This window comes from Macaca fascicularis, chromosome 19 (genome assembly GCF_037993035.2).
Source record: "Macaca fascicularis isolate 582-1 chromosome 19, T2T-MFA8v1.1".
Classification (NCBI taxonomy): Eukaryota; Metazoa; Chordata; class Mammalia; order Primates; family Cercopithecidae; genus Macaca; species Macaca fascicularis.
This window is the reverse complement of record NC_088393.1, coordinates 15904481-15922780: the sequence shown is the minus strand read 5'-3', so window position 1 is coordinate 15922780 and position 18300 is coordinate 15904481. Positions and strand designations below refer to the sequence as shown.

At 49.6% G+C, this 18300-nt stretch overlaps 1 protein-coding gene across 2 annotated transcripts in view; it reads right to left on the bottom strand.

The window, feature by feature from the left end:
- CYP4F22 (cytochrome P450 family 4 subfamily F member 22) overlaps positions 1 to 1418 on the bottom strand; it is a 41732-nt gene extending 40314 nt beyond the window's left edge. For both annotated transcript variants that reach the window (XM_045379862.2, XM_074026205.1), the window contains exon 1: positions 1360 to 1418. The gene's annotated coding sequence lies outside the window, so the exon portion shown is untranslated. The remainder of the gene's footprint in view (positions 1 to 1359) is intronic.
- Between the last annotated feature and the right edge of the window lie 16882 nt (positions 1419 to 18300).

Below are 18300 nucleotides of genomic sequence, written 5' to 3'. Positions count from 1 at the left end.
TCAACAACAACAAAAAAAAAAAAAAAAGAAAGGAAAGGAAGAAAGAAAGGAAGGAAGGAAGGAAGGAAGGAAGGAAGGAAGGAAGGAAGGAAGGAAGGAAGGAAGGAAGGAGGGAAGGAAGGAAGGAGAGATGGGTCCCATTCCCTGAATACCTCTCAAGTCATCCAAGACCCTCTGCAGATGCCAACCTGGGTCACCACCGGACACCAGGCTAGAGTTAATGTTACCATTCAGAAACCCAAGCTGGGCTATTTGGTGATGCCGGGGACGTCCAAAAGTGGCCCGGGACTTTGGGGTCAAACAGGGCTTGTTGTTTTCAAATCCCAGCTCTCCCACTGGACACTGGCCCTCAGTTTCCTTGCCTGTGAAATGAAGATGGTAGGGAAGATTTGGGGAGGTTCCTCCTCTTTGGGGTTTGGAGTTAGTCAAGGAAGAGTTTGATGCTGCCAACCCTGGCTGGGCACAACTCCAGGACCCAGAAATAAGGGGTGGGGCAAGGGTCACAGGGTAGGAGGAATTTTGGGTGCGGGGCTAGCCCTGGCCATCTCCTTTGCCTACGGGTCGGTGAGAGACACACAATGAGTGCATGCATGAGGGGTGAGCGGGCAGATGAACGAGGTGAGATGCCCTCAGCCTGGGCCTCTCCAGCACCTGGACTCCTCAGGTGGCCAGCCTCGGCCACCCTGCATACCCAGGCTGCGCCAGGTCCCTGGGAGACCGGAAAACATTATCCTTCCAGCATCTATCAGACAAACATCACCTGGGACTAACCCCAGGACCTCACACAACCCTCAGAGCCAACTCTGGGCGCCAGAAGAACACCGTCTTTTCATAGAGGGGCTCTGCATCTGGCGTGGATGGGCAGAGGGTCCCTGATAGCAGTTGGACCACACGCCTAACCCCATCGGTTGAACGTACAGCCTCCCCTTCAAGACAACATACAGTGGTGAAATCTCACGGCGAATCCCCATTCAGCCCCAAAGAGGCGTCCCAGGGCGGGGCTTGAACCCATCTGGGATGTCCTGACCACGAGAGGGGTCTTCTGGAGGCCCCCTCCCTATCACAGAAACCCAGAGAAAAGGATGCGCCTAGGACTCCCAGGCGCACACAGAAGAAAAAAAAACCGCACAAATGCAGCAAACGTCGGGGACACACCCACGTGCCCCTCTCCCCGCGAGTGCCCCGGGCATGCAGCCCCGTCCTGGGTCCTGGGGGATCCCCGTGGCTGGCTGCGCTCCCCGCGACGATGCGCGCAGACCTTCGCCCTCATCCGGCCAGCACCGAACCTCGCGAGCCTGGGGTTCCAGCGCGGCGCTGCGGCGGCGCTCGGGTTACAGCCCCCATCACGCGCGCACTCACCCGCGGGTCTCAGCCTCCTGCCCTCGATCCGGATCCACCGGCGCCACTACCTGGGATCTGACCGCGCCGTCCCGCAGCCCAACCCTTTAACCCCGCCCGGCCCGCGACAAGGGATCCGCCCCGCCGGATACCCCGCCCCGGGCCCCCGCAGGGCTCTGGGCGGGGACGCCAGCGCTTCCCCCAGAAAAGCGGGGAACAAGAAATAGGCGTGTGGAGGGTTGGAGAGAGAGAGAAAGAGAAAGAGACTGAGACTGAGATGGAGACACGGAGAGAGACAGAGACTTGGACACCGATAAGTCCCAAACCATCAGGCTCCCCGCCCTCCTGCCGCTGCTGGGCCGCATTAGCGCCCAAGTCCCGCTCTGGACCACCCTCCTCCCACACCAACACCCCCCATGGCCCTTACTTCCAGGTTTGCTCCCAAGTTTGGACAGCGATCCCTAAACCATCAACCCCTGGGGCCCCACTGACCCCTCCAGAAGCCTCCTCTGGAGGCCTCAGGAATTCTCTGGCTCCCCCAGCCCTTGGGAACCAGCCGTTCCTCTCTCTCTGGATCCTGAGCCTAACCTCTCCCCCGCACCCACCCCTGGAGGCTCTGCAGCCTACAACACCCTCTTCCTCCAGGAAGACCTCCAGCCTCAACAAGCAGCACCAGAATGGTTCTGCTCCCCGCGCGCCACTCCTCCCCACCCACTGCCAGACACCTTGACCCTCTGACCAGGATGTTGTCCTTGGCCAACCCATCTGCTCCAGGTGTGTCCAGACAAAGTCAGCTCCGCCTCTGGATGTGTCTGTCCTCCTGGGTCGGTGGGTGGATGTGTGGCTGACCTCAGCAAGTGGGCAGACAGATGAGAAGACAAGAATCTCCACTTGCCCCAGCAGGTGGTAAACTTAGAAGACTTCCTTATCCCTCTTTTTTCCGATTATACTCTCTCACTTGGTGCTGGGCCCTTGGGAAGAGGGCGTGGAAGGTGTGGGGCATGTCGCCAGGTGAAGAAGAGGAGACACAAGTAATTGAAGTTTTGCTGCTTGGAGGAGGCAGACATGAGGTCAGGGAAGGCGACGTGCAGGATGTGACATTTGAGCTGGGGCTGCAGGGAGAGGTTGGATTTCAACAAGTGCAGAAGAGGGGGTAGGGCTCAAGCACAGAGAAACTGGAGGGTGTGACTTGGCAGGTGGCTTTCCCTGGCCTTGGAGTGTGAGAGGTGTGGAGGCCAGAGGGATGCAGGAGTTGACTGTGAAGGCCAGTTTGAATGGCTGGGTCTTGATCTGGTGGGCAGTGGGGAGCCATGGATGGTGCTTGAGTAGGGGAGGTGCCCCCTGTTAGTTGATTGGTCTCACTCTATCATCCAGGCTGGGATGACTCCTGGGCTCAAGCCATCCTCCTGCCTCAGCCTCCTGAGTAGTTGGGACTACAGACACATGCCACCACACCCAGCTAATATATTTTTCATTTTTTTAGAGATAGGGTCTCACTATGTTGTCCAGGCTAGTCTCAAATTCCTGGGCTCAAGCCATTCTCCCAACTCCTAGAACTTTAAAAAATAATTATTTATATTTATTTGTGTCTTTAATTTTTTTTTACTTCTGAGGAAGAGCTTACTTTTATTAATTTTTTATTCATAATTAACACAGCATTAAAGCCTATTTTTTAGGGATATGAATTTTGTTTTGCCAATAATTCTGGCCAAGGCAGAGCTTACTAGCACTTTGGAAAATGCAAAGATTCACATAGAGTGAAGTTTGAGGGGGACCCCTGCAGTGGCTACAGGGGACAGAGGCAAAGGGTGGGGGTAGCTGAGACCCAGGAGGGGGTTAAGGATGAGGTCCCGGAGGTCATCTCTGTTGGCCACTGGCTAAATACGGGGTTCTAGGGAAGAGAGAAGGAAAAGAAGGCATCTGCCTGACTTCTCTGCTCTCAAAGAGCTGGAGACCAGGAAGGAGGAGTAAGTGAAAGGGTCGGCAGCACTCAGAGTGGGCTTCGTGGGTGTGTGGCCTTGAGCTAGTCACATGACTGCTCTGAGCCTCCCTCTCCCTATGGATAAAATACAGGAGAAGCCCACGTGATGAGGTGGTGTTCAGTCCCACTGCTGGCACAGAGCACAGGCTGGACAAACATCAGCTGTTTGAGTTTGCAGTTGATTGGGGCCATCCCAGCACAGCAGAGTTTTCCGCCAGGGAATGTTTAGCAACATCAGGAGATCACACTGCTGGGTGGGGGATGGAGGTAGGGGTGGGAGAATTGGGGGTGGTGCAACTGACATCTAGTGGGTGAAGGCCAGCGATGCTATTCAACATCCTGCAATGCACAGAATACCCCCACCCCCAAAGAATAATCCAGCCTCAAATGTTGACAGTGTTAAGAAAAGATTGGGAAATCATGGGTCACCTTCAGTCTAAAAGTCTCGTGGGATGATATTCAGGGAGACACCCAGGAGGCGACTGGGCTCAGTGTGAGGGCACCTCCTGAGAAGTGCATCTGTGAATCACCTGCCTTGGGAAGACGGTGGATGGCATGGCAGTAGGTCAGTGAGATCACTCAGGAGGGAGGTGGGCAGAGAAGAAGGGGGGAGCAGAAGTGGGAATCACAGCCACTTTTTTTTTTTTAAGATGGAGTCTCCCTCTGTCGCTCTGTTGCCCAGGCTGGAGTACAGTGGCACAATCTTGGCTCACTGTAACCTCCACCTCCCGGGGTCAAGCGACTCTCCTGCCTCAGACTCCCGAGTAGCTGGGATTACAGGCGCACACCACCATGCCCAGCTAATTTTTGTATTTTTAGTAGAGACAGGGTTTCGCCATGTTGGCCAGGCTGGTCTCAAACCACTGACCTCAGGTGATCCGCCTGCCTTGGCCTCCCAAAATGCTGGGATCACAGGCATGAGCCACCGCGACTGGCCTTTTTTTTTTTTTTTTGAATGAGACGGAGTCTTGCTCTGTCACCCAGGCTGGAGTGCAGTGGTGCGATCTTGGCTCACTGCAACTTCCACCTCCCGGGTTCAAGCAATGATCCTGCCTCAGCTTCCTGAGTAGCTGGGATTACAGCCTCATGCCACCACGCCGGGCTAATTTTTGTATTTTTAGTAGAGACAGGGTTTTGCCATGTTGGCCAGGCTGATCTCGAACTCCTGACCTGAGAGATCATAGCTACATTTATAGAGAGGACAGGCAACAGCACAGAGCTGGAGATGGAGTTTGCGGAAGAGTGGTAATAGGCACCATTACTTGCACCTAGACGTCAAGGAATCCAGGCTCTAGAACTGTGCGGTTCCCATGCAGTCACTGGGCTCAGTTCCAGCCCATACTCAATGCAGCCACAGCCCCTGTGTGTCCTTGTTCCCAGCAAAATTGCTCTTGGAATGATTTTTTTTTTGTTTTTTGTTTTGTTTTGTTTTGTTGAGACAGAGTCTTGCTCTTGCTGCCCAGGCTGGAGTGCAATCTGTGATCTTGGCTCACTGCAACCTCCACCTCCCGAGTTCAAGCGATTCTCCTGCCTCAGCCTCACAAGTAGCTGGGATGTGCCATCACGCCCAGATAATTTTGTATTTTTAGTAGAGATGGGGTTTCAGTGTGTTGATCAGGTTGGTGTCCAACTCCTGACCTCAGGTGATCTACCCGCCTCGGCCTCCCAATGTGCTGGAATTACAGGCGTGAGCCACCGCGCCTGGCTCTTGGAATGATTTGTTTAGCCCTGGATAGGACTGTAAACTCCATGCAGGTAAAAGAGATCTTTCTTTTTCTCTGCCTTGTCCCCAGCCCCAGCTGTCACACAGCACTTATTCATTCAACAAATGCCAAGTTTGCATATAGCGCCAGACATTGCTCTGCAGTGAATAAACAGAAACACATCAATTAAAAGTGTATATTCTATGTGATATGTGCTATGGAACAAAACCCAGCAAGGTGAGGAGATGTGGATGCCCTCTCTGAGGAGGTGATATTTGAACAGAGATCTGAAGCATTCCAAGCAGAGGGCACAGCCTGTGTAAAGGCCCTGAGGCTGGACCATGCTTTAAAGAACAGTCAAGAGGTCAGTGAAGCTGGAGCGGAGTGAGTGAGGGGTATACTGGGAGGAGACAGATGCAGGGAAATGACAGGACAGGTTGTCTAGGACCTGGGGGACCACTGAGAGGGCTTAGGTTATTACTCTGAGGAAGGTGGGAGCCATAGAGGGTTGTAGGCAGAGAAGGGGTTATCCCCTAGGAGGTTTTAACAGGCTTCCTCTGGCTGCAATATCATGAACAGAGTAAAGGGAGAGCAAGAGCTTGCTTCCTCACTACCCAGTCCCGAAGGAACTGAGAGTTGTGAAAGGTGGTAGAATTTGGGATTTGTTTAATAAAAGATGGAGCTGATGGGATTTGTTGACAGACTGGATGTAACTCCAAGGTTTTCCACTTGGGCATCATTTAGACTAGAGGTTTTGTTTTGTTTTTGAGATAGGGTCTCACTCTGTCATCCAGGCTGGAGTGCAGTGGTGCAGTCATAGTCCACTGCAGCCTCGACCTCCTTGGCTCAAGTGATCTTCCCGTCTCAGCCTCCCAAGTAGCTAAAACTACAGGCGCTCGCCACCACGCCCAGCTGATTTTTAAATTTTTTTGTAGAGATGGGGTGAGGGTCCCACTATGTTGCCCTGGGCTCAAGCCTCAGCTTCCCAAAGTGTTGGGATTACAGGCATGAGCCACCACGCATGGCCTAGGCTGGAGTTTTTAATGGAGTAGAAGAGAAGGAGGAGGGTGAAGGAAGAGAGATAAAGACAGTAAAACAGGAAGATTAGGGGTAGAGGAAGGGAGGGGAGAGAAGCTCCTGGTGGAGAAGGAAGATAAGAGCAATAAAAACCCAGTGGGGGCCGGGCGAGGTAGCTCATGCCTGTAATCCCAGCACTTTGGGAGGTCGAGGCGGGAGGATCACAAGGTCAAGAGATTGAGACAATACTGGCCAACATGGTGAAACCCCATCTCTACTAAAAATACAAAAATTAGCTAGGCGCGGTGGTGTGCGACTGTAGTTCCAGCTACTCGGGAGGCTGAAGCAAGAGAATCGTTTGAACTCAGGAGGCAGAAGTTGCAGTGAGCCGAGATCGTGTCACCACACTCCAGCCTGGTGACAGAGCGAGACTCCGTCTCAAAACAAAAAACAAAAAAACTCAGCGGGTGCAAGAAGATGCCTTTGGGCAGGCACGTGGAGGGAGAAAAGGTCCTTGTCATCAGAAACTAGAGAGATGGAGAGTGTGGTCCCCTAGGAAGGGGGAGGATTGGGGAGAAGGGGTGCTGCTGGGGAGGGGGAAGGAGGGAGGAGGACCCCTCCTTCCTCCCTGGGAATTATAGAGGGGCTGGGTGACACCTCACCTTTCTGGGGCATAAATCCTAGTGGTCACTCTGGAGGAGGCGTGATGGAAGGTGGAGAACAAGATTCTTTCTCAGCAGGTATGACTGGGGAAGTGTCCTCTCTGGCCTTTGCTTGGAGTGACCCAGCCCCCTCCCCTCCTCCACACACACCTGCCTCCATTTCCCCATAGTCCTCGGGGATTAATCTCCACCTCCTCCTAGCAGGGCCCAGAGACACGGGATTTGTGAAGGAGAGCAGAAATGACATTGCTAACACCCCCGGGGAAACTTCATGCTGAGTCTCCCCCAGTCAATCAGATTCCACCCTCCCACACCTCAGCCAATTAAATGCTTTTATATCCCTCAGTCAATCAAACCCCAATCTCCTGTTTTTCATCCGATTAGACTCTGCCCTCTTCCCCCTCCCTCAACTAAACGCTGCTCTCCAACCCCTCAGCCAATCAGAGTCTGCCTTAGTCAATTAAACTACTCTCTTAACTCTCACCCAATCAGACTTCCATAACCTACTTTCCAGCCAATCAGAGTCTGCCTTAGTCAATTAAACTACTCTCTTAACTCTCACCTAATCAGACTTCCATATCTTACTTTCCAGCCAATCAGACTTTGCTTGTCTGCCCACCCTACCAACTACTTCTACTTTTCAGTTCCTCGGCCAATCAGATTCTTCCCTCCCCTTCTCCCGCCTCCCCACCCCCGCCGCCCCCTAGCTCCCGCAGCCTATCAGAAGCAACCTTGTCCCTCTATTAATAAGAATTCCCTTTCAGGAGAAGCAGGCAGGTATCTAGGCCTGGCTCTGACATTTACCAACTCTGTGGCCTTAGGTACACGTCTTAGCGTCTTAGCGTCTCTGTGCTTCATTTTTCTCAACTGTAAAATGGGAGTGGTCCTCCTCCTTCCCTCTTAAGGTGATCTTGAGGCTCCAACAGGCAGGTGGGTGTGAACATGATCTGTCCTCAGGAAAGTGTTGTGTAAATGTCCCTTATTACTTCTCACACTTCTCCTTCTCCCAATCCCCTAAAGCTGTTTCCTCTGCTGGAATACTCTTCCCTGTGAGACCAACTCCTATTCATTCTTCAAAGCCCCTGCAGCACCCCCTCTTCCAGAAACCTTTCTATGTCCCCATCCCAGGCTGTACCTTACCTCGTATCTAGGTTGTTTCAGCTAGCCCAGTCCTGACCACAGGGGGCTGAGAGTGACTGGCTGCAATTGTCCCCAAGCTGGGAACCTCAGAGCCCAGGGCTTGGGCCTTTTGGGTCCCCAGAATCTTCCAGCATGAGGCTGGGCACCTTAGAGGTAAGTGCCTTTCCAATCTTTGCTGACAGAGACAGCGGGGAAAAAAAATTATTTATTATTTATTTCTTTATTTGTTTATTTATTTTTAGAGATGGAGTCTCACTCTGTTGCCCAGGCTGGAGTGCAGTGGCACGATCTCAGCTCACTGCAACCTCCGCCTCCCGGGTTCTAGCAATTCTCCTGCCTCAGCCTCCAGAGTAGCTTAGACTACAGGTGCACGCTGCCACGCCCAGCTAATTTTTTGTATTTTTAGTGGAGACGGGGTTTCACCATGTTGTCCAGGCTGGTCTCGAACTCCTGAACTCAGGTGATCTGCCTGCCTTGGCCTCTCAAAGTGCTAGGATTACAGGCGTGAGCCACCATGTCTGGTCAAAAATGTATTTTAATCCTGATCGGCTTCAGTGGAATCCAACATTGGCCTTTGGTGGGGAGAGGTCTCAAATCCCTTAAGATCATGTACAAAATCAGGAGTTCATTTTCCAGGGGAGATTGGGAGCTGTAGCTTATACCAGATTTTTAAATTTTTTTTTTAATTGTGTGGGTATACAGTAGGTGTATTTCACCAGATTTTGAAAAGAAAGTGAGTTAAGAACTTGGTGGGGAGGGGGTGTTGTTTTTACTTTAAGAGACAGGATCTCACTATATTGCCCAGGCTGATCTCGAACTCCTGGCCCCAAGCGATCCTCCTGCCTTGGCTTCCCAAGGGCCAGAATTACAGGCATGAGCTGTGCCCGATGAGAACTTTGTTTTACTAGTTGGAGTCCCAGAAAGGGATAGTGACTTCCCCAAGGTCACACAGCCTGGTGAGGACAGAGTCAGACTTGAACTCTTTTTTTCTTTTTTCTTAACAGGCTTGAACTCTTGTGGCCCATCTGAGGAGTGTCCCTAGATGCCAATGGTGAGCATGGAAAAAGGCCTTCATCCTCACGAGCCAATTTAGGAGAAAAGAAAATTCACATTTTTAATAATAAGCCCAAGGCCGGGTGCGGTGGCTCACAAATGTAATCCTAGCACTTTGGGAGGCTGAGGTGGGCGGATCACCTGAGGTCAGGAGTTCAAGACCAGCCTGACCAATGTGAGGAAACCCTGTCTCTACTAAAAAAAATACAAAAATTAGCCATGCGTGGTGATGTGCACCTGTAATCCCAGCTATTCAGGAGGCTGAGGCAGGGAGGATTGCTTGAACCCGGAAGGCGGAGGTTGCAGTGAGCCAAGATCGCACCACTGCACTCCAGCCTGGGCGACAGAGTAAGACTCCATCTCAAAACAAAAAAAAAAATAATAATAATAATAATAATAAGCCCAGCCGTCAGTCAGTCGACAGATGTTTCCTGAACGGGTGTGCCAGGCACTGGTCGCAGCCCTGGGGATGCTGCTCCTCCAAGCGGGACAGGTTCCTGCCCTCACACGGTTTCCATCCAACTGGGGGAGGCCGAAATAAACAAGTGATGAATAAGAGTGCACCAGATAGGGATCTGCATAAATAGGATGAGGTCACAGGGAGGGACCGGAAATCTGGTTTAGAGAAGATAGTCAGGGAACACGTCTAGAAGGAAGTGATATTTAAGTGACCCCTGAATGATGGGAAAATGTGAATATGAGCATTCTAACAAAGTGGGCAGTAAGTGCAGAGGCCCTGGGGCTGGAGGGAGGGTGGCGATCTCAAAGAGCCAGAGGCCAGTGGGCAGGGGGAACCCAGGAGCGGAACTCAGAGGGATTGGTAGAAGCCAGATAGTGAAGGTGCTTACGAGATTTCCCTGTGTGCCAGGGAGAATGAGAGGGAAAGAGAAAGGGTGCCCCAGAGGAGGCGGACCGGCAGCAGCCAATGGCTGGAGGCAGGGAAGTGCCCGGCACTCTGCCCCATTTGAGGCTCCAGAAATCAGCCTGCCTACAGCTGTGCTGATATCAACAGAAGAGCAGAGAGTGGGAGTGGGTTGGAGCAAAGGTGGTACCGCCACCTCCACCAGGGAATCACTTGCCGTTGTTCGCGATCACAGGCCACTGCTGGCTAATTCGGCAAGGATTATGCATTGGGAAAGGTCAGCTCCCCCCAAAAAACAGCAAAGTAACGCAGCAGCAGGCTCCGTCCCAGGAGAACCTGGCTTTTGGAACCTCTCCTCCCCAGCTTCCAAAGGGTTAAGAAGTTTCAGGAAATGTCTCAAAAACGCTTGCAGGCTGGATCCGGGTGCTGTGTGACTTTTGGCAAGTTCCTTCACCCCTCTGAGACTCAGTTGGCCTTTTTATTTTTGAGACAGGGTCTCACTCTGTCACCCAGGTTGGAGTGCAGTGGCGCAATCACATCTCATTGCAGCCTCGAACTCCCAGGTTCAAGCAATCCTTCCACCTGAGCCTCCCAAGTAACTGGGACTACAGGTGTGCAGCACCATGCCTGGCTAATTTTTTTTTTAAATTTTTGTAGAAATAGGGTTTTCCTGTATTGCTCAGGCTGGTCTAGAACTACTGAAGTTGAGTGATCCTCCCGCCTCAGCCTCTCAAAGTGCTGGAATTACAGACATGAGTCATCGTGCCTGCTGGACAGTTGAGCACTTTTTGTTTGTTTGATACATCTGTAAATCAAACGCTTAATACAGGCTCCAGCCTCTGCCCACGTGATTACATTCATTCTCCACAGGAAGACTATAAGGTGGGGTCTTGGATTATGATTATTTACAGGTGGAGACCCAGAATCAGAGTAAGGAAGTAATTTACCTAAGTTGGGTGTTACACCCAGGTCTGTCAGATTCCAGAGAACATGAAGCATAAAGATGTTGGGGCCAGAGGTAGGGAGCGGGGCTAATCAATTTTTTTCTTTTTTTTTTTTAGAGATTGGGATCTCATGCTGCTGCCCAGACTGGAGTACAGTGGAATGATCCTAGCTCACTGTAGGCTTGAACTTCTGGCCTCAAGCGATCCTCTTGCCTCAGCCTCCTAAAGTGCTGGTATTACAGCCATGTGCCACCATGCTCGGCCTCTTAGGGGGTCAATCTTAAGACCTTCCTTAGCAACTGGGTGGCACCCAGTGGCTACTCAGCAGATGGGAACATTTTTTTTTTTTGAGACAGGTTCAAGTGATTCTCCTACCTCAGCCTCCCAAGTAGCTGGGATTACGGGTGTGTGCCACCATGCCCAGCTATTTTTTATATTTTTAGTAAAGACAAGGTTTCACCATGTTGGCCAGGCTGGTCTCAAACTCCTGACCTCAGGTGATCCACCCACTTCAGTCTCCTAAAGTGCTGGGACTACAGGTGGGAGCGACCACACCCAGAAGCAGGTGAAAGTTATTCTGATGGCCATTAACCTCAGGCTAGCGTGGGAACACCTCTCCTAGCCTCAGTTTCCTTGTCTGCAAAATGAGGATGTTAACCAGTCTCCACCTATCTCTCCCTAATAGCTATGAGAGGCATCAGTGAGATAAAGTATGTAAACATAAGTGGTGAGGTTTAGCAGTCCCTCAAAAAGTTAAACATAGAGTTACCACATGACCCAGCAATACCACTCCTAGGCAAATGCCCACAAGAATTGAAGACAAGTACTCAAACAAATACACGTACACACATATTCACAGCAGTACTCTTCTATTCTCCTCAAAAGTAGAAACAGGTCGGGCGCAGTGGCTCACGCCTGTAATCCCAGCACTTTGGGAGGCTGAGGTGGGTGGACCACTGGAACCCAGGAGTTTGAGACCAGCCTGGCCAACATGGTGAAACCCTGTCTCTACTACAAATACAAACACTAGCCAGGTGTGGTGACGCATGCCTGTAATCCCAGCTACTCTGGAGGCTGAGGCAGGAAAATTGCTTGAACCCAGGAAGTAGAGGTTGCAGTGAGCCATGATCGCGCCACTGCACTCCAGCCTGAGCAACAGAGTGAGACCCTATGTCAAAAAAAGGTAGAAACAACTCAAATGTCCATCAGTTGATGCATAGAGAAAATATTGTATATTCCTACAATGGAGTATTATACAGCCACAAAAAGGAATGAAGCACTGCTCCATGCTACAGTGTGGCTGAACCTCAAAACCATGATGCTGGGTGAGAGAAGTCAGACACAAAAGTCCAAATAGTGTGAGATTCCACTGATCTGAAATACCCAGCATTGGCAGGGTGCAGTGGCTCATGCCTGTAATCCCAGCACTTTGGGGGACTGAGGCAGGTAGATCACCTGACGTTAGTAGACCAGCCTGGCCAACATGGTGAAACCATGTCTCTACTAAAAATTAGCCTAGCATAGTGGTGCACACCTGTAATCCCAAATACTTGGGAGGCTGAGGCAGGAGAATCGCTTGAACCCAGGAGGCAGAGGTTGCAGTGAGTTGAGATCACATCACTGCACTCTAGCCTGAGTGACAGAGTGAGACTCTATCTTCAAAAAATAAATACCTAGCATAGATTTATAGAGACAAAAAGCACACTGGTAGTTGTCAGGGGTTGGTGGGAGTGGGGAACAGGGAATAATTGCTCAGTGGGTACAGGGTTTCCATCTGGAATGATGAAAATATTTTGGAGCTAGATAAAAGTGATGGTTGCACAACACTGTGAATGTACTAAATGCCACTGAATTGTACACTTCAAAATGATTATTATTATTTTTTTTTTTGAGACAGTTTCACTCTGTTGTCCAGGCTGGAGTGCAATGGCGCAATCTCAGCTCACTGCAACCATTGCCTCCCGGGTTCAAACGATTCTCCTGCCTCAGCCTCCCAAGTAGCTGGGATTACAGGCACCTGCCACCATGTCCAGCTAATTTTTGTATTTTTAGTAGAGGCAGGTTTCACCATGTTGGCCCAACTGGTCTGGAACTCCTGACCTCAGGTGATCCTCCTGCCTCAGCCTCCCAAAGTGCTGGGATTACAGGTGTGAGCCACCAGGCCCAGCCTAAAATAATTAATTTTATGTTATATAAATTTCATCTCAGTAAATAAGTAAATGGTGATAAGTTGGTTGATATGCTTTCTTTTCTTCTCTCTCTTTTTTTTTAAATTAATTAATTAATTTATTTATTTTTTATGGAGTTTGTTTTGCTCTTGTTGCCCAGGCTGGAGAGCAATGACACGATCTTGGTTCACCACAAGCTCTGCCTCCCGGGTTCAAGCAATTGTCCTGATTCTCCTGCCTCAGCCTCCTGAGTAGCTGGGATTACAGACATGCGCCACCATGCCCGGCTAATTTTGTAGTTTTAGTAGAGACGAGGTTTCTCCATGTTGGTCAGGCTGATCAGTCTCTAACTCCCAGATATGCTTTCAATTCACCAATTCCTTTGCCACAGCCAGGGGATGAAAACATTATCATTCTCATTTTACAGCTGGAAAAATCAAGACACAGAAAGCGGGAGGTGCTCCACTCAGAGAGGAGGGAAGCCTGGAATGGACCTAGGGCCTTCCTTACCTCAGACAGGTTCCACTCCTCTGACCAAGTGACAGACACAGTGAAGTCACCACCCTTAGGCACAGGTGGCTTAATAAGCGGGCAGAGATAGAACGGAGGAAACTGGGCCACTGGACCTAGTACTTTTTCCCTAGTCTGGGAGAGCCCAGCCAGAGATGCCCAGAGCTATGGGACTGTCATTATTTAGGCAGAAAACCTTCCTGAGATTTCACCTCTCCATGCCAGTCCTGCGCTGAATGCTCCAAGAAGAGTCAGCCCTGGGGCCAGTCCTCACACACTCCCAGTCCAGAGACTATCAGGTTGCACAGAGACACTCCCAATCTCTCAGAATCAAGACTGAAACACAAAAGGGAGCCTGGAACCAGGGAAGCCCAAAAAAAGAAGCCAGAGAGGAAAGAAAAGCTTCCTGGAAAAGGGGATGTTGGAGGTGGGTTTTTTGCTTTTGTTTTTGTTTTGTGCTGGGGTCTCACTCTACTGTCCAAGCTAGAGTACAGTGGTGTGATCACAGCTCACTGCACTTTCAACCTCCTGGGCTCAAGGGATCCTCCCACCTTAGCCTCCCATGTAGCTGAGACGACAGGTGCATGTCACCATGCCCAGCTAATTTTTTTTTTTTTTTTTTTTTTTGAGACAGAGTTTGGCTCTGTCACCCAGGATGGAGTGCAGTGGCGCGATCTCGGCTCACTGCAACCTCCGCCTCCTGGGCTCAAAAGATTCTCCTGCCTCAGCCTCCTGAGTAGCTGGGATTACAAGCGCGCGCCACCATGTCCGGCTAATTTTTGTATTTTAGTAAAGACAAGGTTTCACCATGTTGGCCAGGCTGGTCTCGAACTCCTGACCTCGTGATCCACCCACCTCAGTCTCCTAAAGTGCTAGGATTACAGGCGTGAGCCACCGCGCCCGACCGCTAATTTTTTTTATATTTTGTAAAGACAAGGTCTTGCTATGTTGCCTGTGCTGGTCGCCTGGACACAAGAGGGTCCTCTCATCTCAGCCTCCCAGATTGTTGGGATTATAGGCATGAGCCACCGCGACCAGCCAGAGACGGGTTTTTTGTTTTTTTTTGTTGTTGTTTTTTTTTTGAGACGGAGTCTCGCTCTGTCACCCAGGCTGGAGTGCAGTGGCCGGATCTCAGCTCACTGCAAGCTCCGCCCCCCGGGTTCACGCCATTCTCCTGCCTCAGCCTCCCGAGTAGCTGGGACTACAGGCGCCCGCCACCTCGCCCGGCTAGTTTTTTGTATTTTTTAGTAGAGACGGGGTTTCACCGTGTTAGCCAGGATGGTCTCGATCTCCTGACCTCGTGATCCGCCCGTCTCGGCCTCCCAAAGTGCTGGGATTACAGGCGTGAGCCACCGCGCCCGGCCCAGAGACGGGTTTTAAAGAACGTGTAGGAGTCTACCAGGTCAAATGAAAAGGCTTGGGAGTATTTTACACACTCACATGCTTAGTTAATGGCGAATGCGAAGTAATCCCTGGGGAGAAAAAACTGGTAATATCTGGCAGAATTATATATGCATTTATCTAATTATGGGAAAGTGAAATAAGCCAGTCACAAGGACAAATACTATATGATTCCATTGATATGAGGTATCTAGAGTAGTCAAATTCATAGAGACAGAAAGTAGAATGATGGTTGCCAGGGGCTTGTCGGGGAGTGGGGAATAGGAAGTTAATGTTTAATGGGGACAGAGTTTCAACTGGGGAAGTCAAAAAGTTGTGGAGATGGCTGGTGGTGATGCTTGCACAACATGAATGTACTCAGTGCCCTAGAACTGTATGCGTAAAAATGGGTAAAATGGTAAATTGTATGTGTATTTTACCACAGTAAAAAAAGTAATGTGGTATTACTTCATCTGAATGACCCAGTAACTCAAAGTTGCATGTGGTAAGGTACTATATTTATTTTTTTATTATTCATTTATGTGTATCTTATTTATTCATTTATTTATTTATTTATTTTTGAGATGGCGTCCCACTCTGTCACCCAGGCTAGAGTGCAATGGCTCAATCTCAGCTCACTGCAACCTCCACCTCCCAGATTCAAACGATTCAGCTGTCTCAGCCTCCTGAGTAGCTGGGATTACAGGCACACTCCACGAAGCCCCACCAATTTTTTGTATTTTAGTAGAGATGGGGTTTCACCGTGTTGCCCAGGCTGGTCTCAAACTCCTGAGCTCAGGCAATCCACCCTCCTCAGCCTCCCAAAGTGCTAGGATTACAGGCATGAGCCACTGCGCCCAGTCCTATTTCAGGTATTTTCTAATTGCACAGTGGTTCTATTAATAGTTGCAGTTATAATGCACAATCTTATCGTGAGATGTTGTTTTTATTGTTGTAGCTAATTTTTAAAGTAAATACTTTCTACACTCAAAAAAAAAAAAAATCCCTAGAAATCAAACACTTCAGGTTACTGGCATAACCAATCAGAAAGAAAGTATTTTAGTTCAGTAATTTAATGGCACATCCCTAGTGGAATATACCAAAATAAAAAGGGACTGGGAAAAAAAAATGTTAAACTGTTTCCCATAACCTTATCACTTAAGATACCGTTGGTGTGTTCTTCTGAGATTAATGTGTATGTATTGTGGAATAAAGCAAATGAGTGAATGTGTTGTTGGTGGTGAGAATCTGGATTTTCAGTGTGGGAAAATAAAAATGCAGGTATCAAATTGATCAGGCTAAATAAAAGGCATTTAGTCCAAAATATGAATTGGAAGCATCCATATAAACTCATTATATATATATATCTCAAGCCTCCTGAGTAGCTGGGATTACAGGTGCCTGCCATCACACCCGGCTAATTTTTGTATTTTTAGTAGAGACAGGTTTCACCATGTTGGCCACGCTGGTCTCAAACTCCTGACCTCAGGTGATCCACCGATCCACCTGCCTTGGCCTCCCAAAGGGCTGGGATTACAGGCGTGAGCCACCGCACCTGGCCCATGTTTTATATATATATATATATATATATATTTTTTTTTTTTTTTTTTTTTTTAAAAAAAAGGTAGTGGGAGGCCAGGCATGGTGGCTCACACCTATAATCGCAGCAGTTTGGGAGGCTGAGGTGGGCAGATCACCTGAGCTCAAGAGTTCAAGACCAGCCTAGGCAACATGGTGGAACCCTGTCTCTACAAAAGATACAAAAATTAGCTGGACATGGTGGCGCACCAGTGGTCCCAAATACTCAGGAGGCTGAGATGGGAGGATCACTTGAACCTGAGAGGCAGAAGTTGCAATGAGCCAAGATGGGACCGCTGCACTCCAACCTGGGTGATGGAGACCCCCTCTCAAAAAGAAAAAAAAGGGGGGCCTGATACAGTGGCTCATGCCCGTAATCCCAGCACTTTGGGAGGCCGAGGTGGGTAGGTCACGAGGTCAAGAGATTGAGACCATCCTGGCCAACATGGTGAAACCCCGTCGCTACTAAAAATACAAAAATTAGCTGGGTGTGGTGACGCACACCTGTAGTCCCAGCTACTTGGGAGGCTGAGGTAGGAGAATCACTTGAACCTGGGAGATGGAGGTTGTAGTGAGCTGAGATGGCACCACTGCACTCCAGCTTGGGCAACAGAGCGAGACTCTGTCTTAAAAATAAATAAATAAATAAAATGATAGTGGAGGATTTTCTATTTGTGTGTAGTGAAAAGACCTAGAAACAAAACTAACTTATTAGCCATGAGCACTTCAGCTCCTTGATTGTGGAGCTGATTCCTCATTTTCCAATCAAAGGAATAAGGGTTCCTGGGAGAAATTGCTGATCCCAGGCCCGTGGCAGGAAATGAACAGAAATGAACAAGATGTTCCCACAGCATCCGGTTAGAACATCTTGTTACATTACGAAGCAAGAAAGCCACCTAGGACTCTGAGCCATGTCAAAAGAACTCAGGTGTCAACATAAAGAGACTCCCACCAGCCAAAGAAGGAAGCCAATTTGATTATCAGTAATGATAAAAACTGCAATGTATTGACATAATGAGCTCGTAAATCTAATAGGGGAAAAAAATCTCAGTGTTTACTTTTTGAGGATGTTAAGGGACTCTAATTATTTTGAAAACTAGAAAAGAGGCCGGGCACTAATCCCAACACTTTGGGAGGCCGAGGCAGGTGGATCACGAGGTCAAGAGTTCAAGACCAGCCTGGCCAAGATGGTGAAACCTGTCTCTACTAAAAATACAAAAATTAGTTAGGCGAGCTGGTGCGTGCCTGTAGTCCCAGCTACTCAGGAGGCGGAGGCGGAGGTTGCAGTGAGCCGAGATCACGCCACTGCACTCCAGCCTGGGCGACAGAGTGAGACTCTGTCTCAAAAATAAATAAACGGGCCAGGTGCAGTGGCTCACGCCTGTAATCCCAGCACTTTGGGAGGCCGAGGCGGGTGGATCACCTGAGGTCAGGAGTTCGAAACCTGCCTGGCCAACGTGGTGAAACCCTGTCTCTACTAAAAATACAAAAATTAGCCAGGCATGGTGGCAGGCACCTGTAATCACAGCTACTCAGGAGGCTGAGGAAGGAGAATCACTTAAACCTGGGAGGCGGAGGTTGCAGTGAGCCAAGATCACGCCCTTGCACTCCAGCCTGGGCAACAAGAGTGAAACTCTGTCTCAAATAAATAAATAAATAAACAAACTAGAAAAGAAAAAGAATCAAGCACTCATTTTGGCTTTCCCATATGGATGGTACCACTGGGTAACCAAATGGAAGATAAGAGACCGTTTCTTTTTTATCTTTTTTTTTTTAAATAGAGTCTCACTCTGTCACCCAGGCTGCAGTGCAGTGGTGCGATCTCAGCTCACTGCAACCTCCACCCCCTGACCCCCGCTGGTTCAAGCAATTCTCCCACCTCAGCCTCCTGAGTAGCTGGGATTACAGGCATGCACCACCACGCCCAGCTAATTTTTATATTTTTAGTAGAGACGGGGTTTCGC